This window comes from Cynoglossus semilaevis, chromosome 10 (assembly GCF_000523025.1).
Source record: "Cynoglossus semilaevis isolate Cse_v1.0 chromosome 10, Cse_v1.0, whole genome shotgun sequence".
Lineage (NCBI taxonomy): Eukaryota > Metazoa > Chordata > Actinopteri > Pleuronectiformes > Cynoglossidae > Cynoglossus > Cynoglossus semilaevis.
The window spans coordinates 15,607,839-15,616,739 of NC_024316.1; the positions used below are offsets into that span (position 1 = coordinate 15,607,839).

An 8,901-nucleotide genomic window follows, 5' to 3' on the forward strand; every position below is an offset into this window, starting at 1 on the left:
ACTTGCGTTAATGTAAAAAAAAAAAAAAAAAAAAACAACTGCTGGAGATACAGAGACGGTAGAAGAAAGCAGCTCTCGAAAGATGCTGCCTTACATTTTTGGAGCTTCAGTACGCTGATGACACCACGCTCTTGTGTGTGACTGTGACTGTGAGTGTGTTATGTGAGACTGCCCGTCTGCCTGTCTCTCTCTTTCTGTCTGTCTGGCGGGCTTCTGTGCCAGCCTGGAGACGGAGTCAGGAACAGTTCCACAGATTTAGGCATTAAACTAATGTGCTGGGATCAGGGGGCCAGCACCTCGCAAGCTGTCTCTTTGGCTGAAGGCTCTAATAGGAGCGGGGAGTGAGTGAGTGAGTGAGTGAGCGAGCACTGGCATTTGTGATGGCACAGGGAACAAACACCTGCCTCCGTCCTGCTCCAGGCGGCGTAAAAGCATATATTTCACTGGGTCCAACATCCCTTTGGGTTGTGATTATTGTGATCCACAGTGGATGCAGGTGATGAGATTATTGTCTCTGTGCTTTGTGGGGAGAGTGGTGATTTAGAGGCCAGTGACTGGAGGCAGCCGTGATTACCATCACACAGTGGTTGCTCCTCAGTTCAGCTCGTTGTTAGCATTAACACGTGGCTACTTTTTCCTGATTCAACTGGTCACAGCTGGTGACCAATTACAGTTTGTGATTTTGAAAAATAGTCATAGAAACAAACTACGTGAGCAATAATCTGCAAAAACATATTTTTTAAATATATTTTTTTATTTAACTATAGCCCTATATAAAGGAACATTCTACATTTTACAACTTTTACATTTGCTCATGTAAAAATTCTGTATATATTTATTTTGTTTGGATTAGATTCAGTTAATCCAGATTAGATTAGGTTAGATTAGATCTTTATTGTCAACCCTGGGTGGAGAATTACCTTAGGCTCACTAGACAGAAAACCTAAACAGAATTAATTAATATAATTTAATATATAATTTCACTAAAAATAACCTAAATGTTTCAAAGATGCGTCGTAAAACTCTATGTTTTAAACTTAAGCTAACTTAAAATGATTATGTAAAAAAAAAACAACTTTGAAATGAAACTGACCAAACAGCTCTGGACTAAAAAGGTCAAAATAATAATAAAAAAATGAACTCGCCAGGCAAACCTTTTTATTTTGACTCAGTGGAACACTAACACATCTCCTGGTGTCATCTTCACGTCTGTCTAATTTCATCTGTGATCCACCTGTGCTACACCGATGCTGCATCGATGACTTGAGAAGTGGAGAAATGAGATGAAAAGAATATATTTGTTGTCACACTGTCATCTACTCTGAACCCCTCGACGGCTGCAGCTGAGGAAAAGAAAATGAAACACGAATCCCCCGTAGTATCACGTCTGTACAGCAGGATGTGATGTGGACTTTATTTTCATTTACTGCTGAAGTGTCGGGTTGATAAGGGTGACTTTTAGGCAGTACGCAAATCTATAGGTCGCTCTGCTTTTTCATGGAAGTCATGCTCTCTCTCTCTGTCTTTCTCTCTCTCTCTCCCTCTCCATGTCCTTCATAAGCTCCCACCGTCGCTGATGTCACCGCAGTCATCCTCAGCACCGGGGCTCATCAGAGACTTACATCCTCGCCTTGTGTGACATTAGCAATTACCACCTTTATGGAAAGGTCAGGATATGGTTTTAAAATGAGACCCGGGCCATTGGCTGGCTGCTGTGGTGGCATGTTGTCATACATTTATTGGCTATCAAATGAGGCCGCTGCACGTCATGCTGAGTAGAAAGCCTTTTGATTCTGTCATTAAAAAGCCAAGGTTAAAGTCTGCCTGAAGAATCGTGTCTCTCTCCGTCGTGTCTTTTAGTCAGAGGTTAAGGTCTTGGTTTAGTCATTTCAGTCTTAAAAGTGGAAATACATACGACATCTTGTTGTCATTGAACTCGAGGAGGAAAACACACCACCCTGACTGACAGGAGCTCAGCTAACGGTTGTGAATAACCTTCGTCTTTTAAAGACAGTCATTCCTCCTCCAGTTTCATCCTGTTTATTGTCATCCTTGATAAGACTTCTGCAGCTGTTGACCATGAACTGTGTCTGCGAGCATTTTGGAACATCTGACATTTAGCACGTGAAAACAACGGGCCTTAAAATGGATTCAAACCTTAATGACTACGATGTAGTTTGACGATAGCCGTCGTGGCATCAGCGTTACATCAGCGCGACATTTTAATCCAACGTTTCCCGAGATGATGTGGTAAATTTTCTTTCTAAAACTGATAACGGATTAGAATTCAATAATGTGTCCTTTCAGTGTTGCAGACCAGATTACACAATCACGGCGCTCATATAAAGGCAGACTGGTACTACAGTATTAGGTACTGTGGCGTCCTTATCTGAGTTTTTAATTGGCTTTCGGTTTGATTAAATGTTAATCCTGTTCATTATAACGAGTCTGTGCTGCAGCGGCGGCTGTGGCTGTCGCGGTCTCTCAGCAACAGGGATGGTACCACGTTACCGCTCGCTAACACCGCGCTGGTTCTAACAGTAAGCCGCAACCCAGGCTGATGCACTGCCTCCCCCCGGTGGTTTAACGTTCGTCTCATCTGTCTCACTTTCAGAAAGCCATCCTTCTCGTCGTATTATTATCATCAGATGCGTTGTGTCGCTCTCTGCCAGGACACTAAATAATTTATCCACGTTAAACATAGTATTTCAAATAAAAGTTGAAATCACCGTGTCCTAACATTCTGGCGTTCGTCTCCTCCGTCCAATAACAGGCCGTGCTTGACCGTGGAGGAGGTGCTTGTGTAATGAAGAGAAAAGGAAAGCATGATAAAGGTCACGGCTGAATTTATCAGACGTATTTGGCGCCGCTGTTTGTGTGGACGTCCATAAACTCGGCCCGATGTGTTTTCCGCTGTCACGTCTTGGCATTCCCGTCCTGTTCTTTATTACAATATTTTGCAAAAATGTATTCAAAAATCTGCAGACGGTCAAACAGGTGTTCCATTCATGAGCCCAGTATTTAAAAAGTAATTGACAAAGAGAACATAGAGTGGGCTGGAATTTGCAAGTAAAACAGAGCAGTGTTTTGCAGCAAGAAAAGATTAATAATGCCTCCACATGTAATTAAACCTGCGTGCATGCTGGGATATAGATATGCTCCGGGCTAAATGGGACACAAGATGGATCATGGCCTTTTTGATTAATTCAATCTGCCTCTCCTAGATAGAAAAAACATTGGACATCGTATGGTAGAAAACCTCACGGCCAGTTTGGTTTGCCGTTCGTATTTAACCTTTTTTTCAGCTCCCGCAAAATATTTGGTGTCTGGTGATTCTACGGTTGTTCAATCCAGACAACCTTTAAATTAGATTTCCCTCCAAAATCTGCGATGAGCAAAAAAACTAATTATACTGTATGTAATTAATGCTATAGATCCGCGGGCCGGGCTGCAGAACTCTGAGGTGGTATGGATCGGCCGGATCATTATTATCTGTCCCACCTGGGCCTCTGGCTTTGTGTTCTGTTTGGGCAGAAAGCACAGATAAGGGCAAAAGAACAATGAGTGGACGGTGGGATCATTTGTTTAGTTGGTGAATTATGGATAACGCTTCACATGGTCCACCACGGCCTTTACCTGAGCGTGACGCCCCCTGGTGCTGATTAAAATTTATTTCATGTGGATGTGTTTCAGGTAAAACACATGAATCACAAAATTGCAAGAAAGCAAATGAAGTATTGACAGAACTCAGCCTGACGGCTAATTTAGGTTGAGAAGTTCATGAACGTCTGTACTTTTGAAATAATAATAAAAGAAAATCTGAACGTAATTTTTTCAAATTCATCAACACTATTGGAAGAAACTATAAAAAATAAAAAAATAATGACAGATATTTTACGTAACTTACCCTTTGCCTGCTGCTTGTGAGAATTTGATACTCAAAAAAATAGGTGAGATGTCCGTACATGTTAACTGGATTTAGTAAGACAGAGTTATGACTGACAGCTGCAGTTATTAAACCTAAGGTTTTTGAATTTGCGGTCGATGTATCAGATAGAACTTAATTAAAGTTTGGGGCTAAGAGCTGAAGATAAGCTTTATCTTTGTCTTGTCTTCTTGTTTCCTGACTCGTCTGTCACGAGGTGAAGTTCTTATATCCACTGGGTGGCAGTCTCCACAGATTGGAAAATGTCTTTATTAATGAAAGTAACAAAATGATTTCTCTATAATTCCTCATTTAAGTCTTAAAACACTGTTGAAGAATCCCTTCATAAAAACTCAAGCAGGTCTTTTCATGTCTTTTCAAATGTTAAGAAAAATCCCTTCATAAAAACTCAAGCAGGTTGAGCTTTTCATGTCTTTTCAAATGTTAAGAAAGAAAAACAAACTGTTGGTTTTTTTTGAAGCAGAATGACCTCAAACTAGTGATGGGAATATTGATTTCGTGGTATTCAAACATTGATGCTCACACGACTATTGATTGAGCATCGATTATAAAGTATCAATACCTTAATATAATAAATGAAAAAATTGCAGATGCCAAATGTTTTTAGAGGAATTTACTACATACATAAAGTATTTTCTTATGACTAATATATTACATATTGAAGTGTTACATGGGCAGTATTTTCATGTGTTTTATTTGCGTTTGTTAAAAAAAGATCCCACTAGCGTATCGAATCAAAACCTTTGGTGTCGCCCAGCTCTACCTCAGACCCTCAGATCGACCCTTGGGGCCAAAGACCTGAGACTATCCTCTTAAAAAAAACTTATAACACTGTCGGACACTTTTGAGAGATGTGTCTGAACACGTGTTTCTTATTAAAGTTGGGACATTTTCCGTCTTCCTCGTGTTGTTGATGGAGGGTCTTTGAGGTCAAAGACCCAGATGTTCTCTGTGGAACTTCTATCCATCGTCAACAGATTTCGCCGGTGTCTCCCGTGACTTTCCAGCCACTTGGACTAACCCGTCATGAAATTCGGGTTTCTCCGTGTACCTCTCCATCTCGGTGAGCGAGTGCTGCCAGGTTCAAGGCAGACACCATGAAATGACAAGGGCTCTGGATCACAGAGCAGGTCAGTCAGCCTTTACTGCACAGAACTGGACCATTTACCACGGCCATTACTACCACCATGCTTTGCTGCCTTCACTATCCTGCCATTCAGTCATCCTGGTGTGCTGGGGGGGGGGGGTGTTGAACACACTAATGTTCCAGATACTCTACTCAGCTCACTAGGTAGCCGCGGCCCTAATAGCCCCGGGCGCCGCAGGCTGGTAATGACTGCAGTGCCGAGCAGACGTGTGAGATTGATAGTTTTGATTAGATAGTGTATCTTTAGTGAATGTTTTGCTTAGGTGTATTGATCTGTTCTGTAATATCTGTCATGACCCCGACCACCCTCTGTTAGATCACAGATGTCAGCTTGATAAATTTCTCACCAAGTGCTCGACTCTTGTCTGTTAATTGGCTATCGGGTCGTCTGCGAAGGTGTATGATGTTGATACTTCGTCTTCGTCGCTGACGTCAAAATTTCAAACCGGGGGCTGAACTTAGGCCAACGAACCTTCCAATCCGGATTGTGACTAAATTTAAAAATAAACATCAAATAATGTTGTCCGAAAAAAATGTAATTTCTATTTCATTTTATTTGAATGTCTGTCCAAAGAAATCTGGACCTCTGACAAATACAGTTGGTGACCCCTGCAGGATTGGGTTGCTGGAACGTGCAAATATATCAGTACCTCGATTCCAGCACCAACATTAAGATCAACATAATATCCAACATGAGGCCAACGTGTGGTTTAGGAGCAGCTAACTGCTACTGAGTTGATGTTGTTGAAGTCAGTTGCAAGTCATACATCTTTAATACTGCAAAATACTACTGCATAAAAACACTGTAGTAATGTAGCTATACTTTGATACTCATGGTAACCTTTTAATATTCGATGACACGTTTGGTAAAAAGGTTCAAGGTGACCTTTTGGTTGTCTAATCTGGTGTATTACTGCTTGTTGTGTTGTGTGCCGGTGTATCCTAATGTAAGGGCTACTATTTCTGTCACCCTGGTGATTTATTACCCGGCCGGGGGCCCTGTAGCCTGGCCAGAGCTGTCTCCCTAGGCCTGGAGAGTCATGGCGTGCAGCCACATCACACTGACAAACAGAACAATATTGCAGTGTTTCGCCTCATTGACGCCAGCTGACACATGGATTTGTCTGTAGGTGCCGCGATGTCGTGGTCTGAACCTCAGAGGTCAAGAACATGAAGGATTCATATTAGTAATAAATAAAAATAAAGGTTAAAACGTACAAAAAAAAAGAGGGCAATGTTTCAGAAACCTCTTCAGGTTTAAAGATCTGCCATACCTGGAGTGTCCAAAACCCATGATAATTCCTAGTTTTGAATCTTGTAGAATTGTACACACAGCAGGTTTGATTTGTCATTCCTAGTTTTGAATCTTAAATCCTGAATCGTGTAAATTGTACACACAGCAGGTTTGATTTGTTTCCAGAGATCTGTTATTAAGAAGGAAAAAAAAAAAAAAGATCTGCGTCCTGAGGCAAGGATTTCAAACATATGTCCACTAATGAGGCTAAAAGGACATCGTTGGCAAGGCTAGGTTGTCTCCTTCGACAGGCCTTCCAGTGTCACTGTCAGATTCTTAATCTACAGTTACAGACCCTCGAGGGACTTAGCAGAACCATTAGGATTACAGCTGCTCTCCTCACTAAACAAGTTAATACAAATACATGCCAGGTCGATCTGACTGCTGCTTCAGTTTAAGAGTCCGGAGAATTTGGTTTTGAATTTAAGGGACACTAAGTGGAAAGCCAATTGGAATGTGAGATTGGTGTAAAAGCTCTGCTCACTTTCTCCAGTCCAGCTAGCTAAATAATCTTTATTTTCCAAAAGTAAGTTTATTCATTGTATCCTTAGTTTTGTTGCTATAATAAATTGCTCTAAAGTGATGATATCGACGATTTAAAAACGTCTAGTTTAATACAGAAATATTTGATTGATTTCTTCCGATTTCTGGATTGAAATACTCTTCTGTAAAGGAAGGGAAGGGAAGGAACTAAAAAGTAAAAAGTGTCCTCCCTGTGCTTTGGTCTGAGCTCTACTGTGTATAGCATTGTTTTCCATGCATATTTTTGGAAAAACCTAAAGAATCATTAGTACTAGTACTCTGAATCAGTGAGTACAAAAAGGAAAATATTTGTATCTGTTTGTAAAATGTGTTTCGGGGCTCGACTTCTCTTCCCTGTATGAATCCTCCATGGTATTTGTAGATTATTCCAGTCTTATTTAATGTATTCTTCAATTTCTACCTTAGCGTTAAACTATACTCTGTGCTGCCCTTCGGTGGCAGATGGAATCCGGTTCAACGTAAGGTCTGTGCTGGAGACATTCACACTTTTAAAGCTGTAACCTCTAAATAACATTCTCTATATTTAATAATTTAACGCACTTTAAATTTATAATGATTATTCCACTGTCTCCGGATGTGACAATGTAAATGTCACACCGTGTGCATTTAAATGACCTATTTGTTCAGAATTTGATGCAGCTTCCTGAGCGGCGCAGCGACGTTTGGAGTAAAGACAACTGAGTTTTCACGGCTGTATTTTTCCTCCCGTCCCACTGAGCTGAAGTGCGGTGGTTGAATCCACAGTCACCTTCACGTTGGGACTCAGAGGACACAGAAGGATGCACTTCACCTCTTGACTCTCCCTTTGCCTTTTTACCTTAGGTCCCGTTACCTGCAGTCCTCACTAAGCCAGTGCCGGGTTCTAATAGCTGGAAACTGGCCAGTTAGGAATGTCATTTTATAAATGGGCTGCGTCTGTGATGAATGGGATCCTGTCTGTGAGCTGGCACTGTAATAAGAAGGGATAAGGCTATTTGTGGAGAAAACAAAGGAGCCGCCAGTGTTGCAGCGCAGAAACTTTTTCACCAAGATTTCACACGTGAAAGATTTTTCTTTGAGGTATGATTTTGTGTGAGGTAATTAAGTTTAAAATATTTATGTAGTTCAATATATTGGCGGACATTTTTGGCACCAGGTAATTGTTCGTCTTTTGTAGAACACTGACATAGTATGTGCAACGTGTTTATTTACATTAAAAAAAAACAGAAAAATGTAATTCATGGAAATAAAGCCACAGCTTATATTACAATTTTACAATATGTGATTCCGAAATGACCTAAATGTGGCTTTTTTTTTAGTACTTTAGTCACTTTTTTAAATATATGAATGGTACAAAAATATATCTGCATTCTGTCAACACAAAACACAAAAACATAAGCTATTCAAAGCCTGACTAAAATATTTTAAAATCATGTTGAAAAAAAACTTTTTGTTAAAAAAAATCACATTTTTTATGTGGACTCTGTTTGTGCTTGTTTTTTTTTTTTTTAGTTATTTTGGTGGCTGCAGTCAGAAGATGGATATGGATTTTCACTTACCCCGGAGTCCAACTCTGGAACAAAAGGTGTGTGTTTTTTTTTCTAACCTATACTTCTTCTTTTTTGGCGTTCACACACTGACCTTATTCAGGCCGTTTTTTTTTCATCAGCGGGCTGAGGTAACTTTGTTATTTGGAGCAGACTCTGCGAACCGCAGGTCAGCTGTCGCTGCCGAGCCCTGGCCCTCAGCTCCCTGGTGTCCCCCGGCCAGCAGGTCCATATAACTCACGCAGCTGACACATCACAGAGACATCTTGATAATTTAGGACATAATTCCTTTTTCCAGGGAGTGGTGTAAAATCTATATTGCAACCATAAACAACAGAGCCCTTTCTCTCAGCCTCACCTTCCTCCTTTTCATGTATACACAGTGATCAAACTGAAGATGTGCAGTCGCAAGCAGTTCTCCTCCTGGCCAGATGGGAATAAAATG

At 40.8% G+C, this 8,901-nt stretch overlaps 1 long non-coding RNA gene across 2 annotated transcripts in view; it reads left to right on the forward strand.

Moving 5' to 3' along the window:
• LOC103385264 (uncharacterized) overlaps positions 1-8,700 on the forward strand; it is a 57,807-nt gene extending 49,107 nt beyond the window's left edge. Inside the window, exon 3 of one of the 2 annotated variants that reach the window (XR_003050932.1) lies at positions 8,422-8,700. This is a non-coding gene — a long non-coding RNA (uncharacterized LOC103385264). Of the gene's footprint in view, positions 1-1,561; positions 2,229-8,421 lie in introns of those variants that run through there. The other variant, XR_003050931.1, reaches the window with a different exon arrangement.
• The last annotated feature ends 201 nt before the right edge of the window (positions 8,701-8,901 follow it).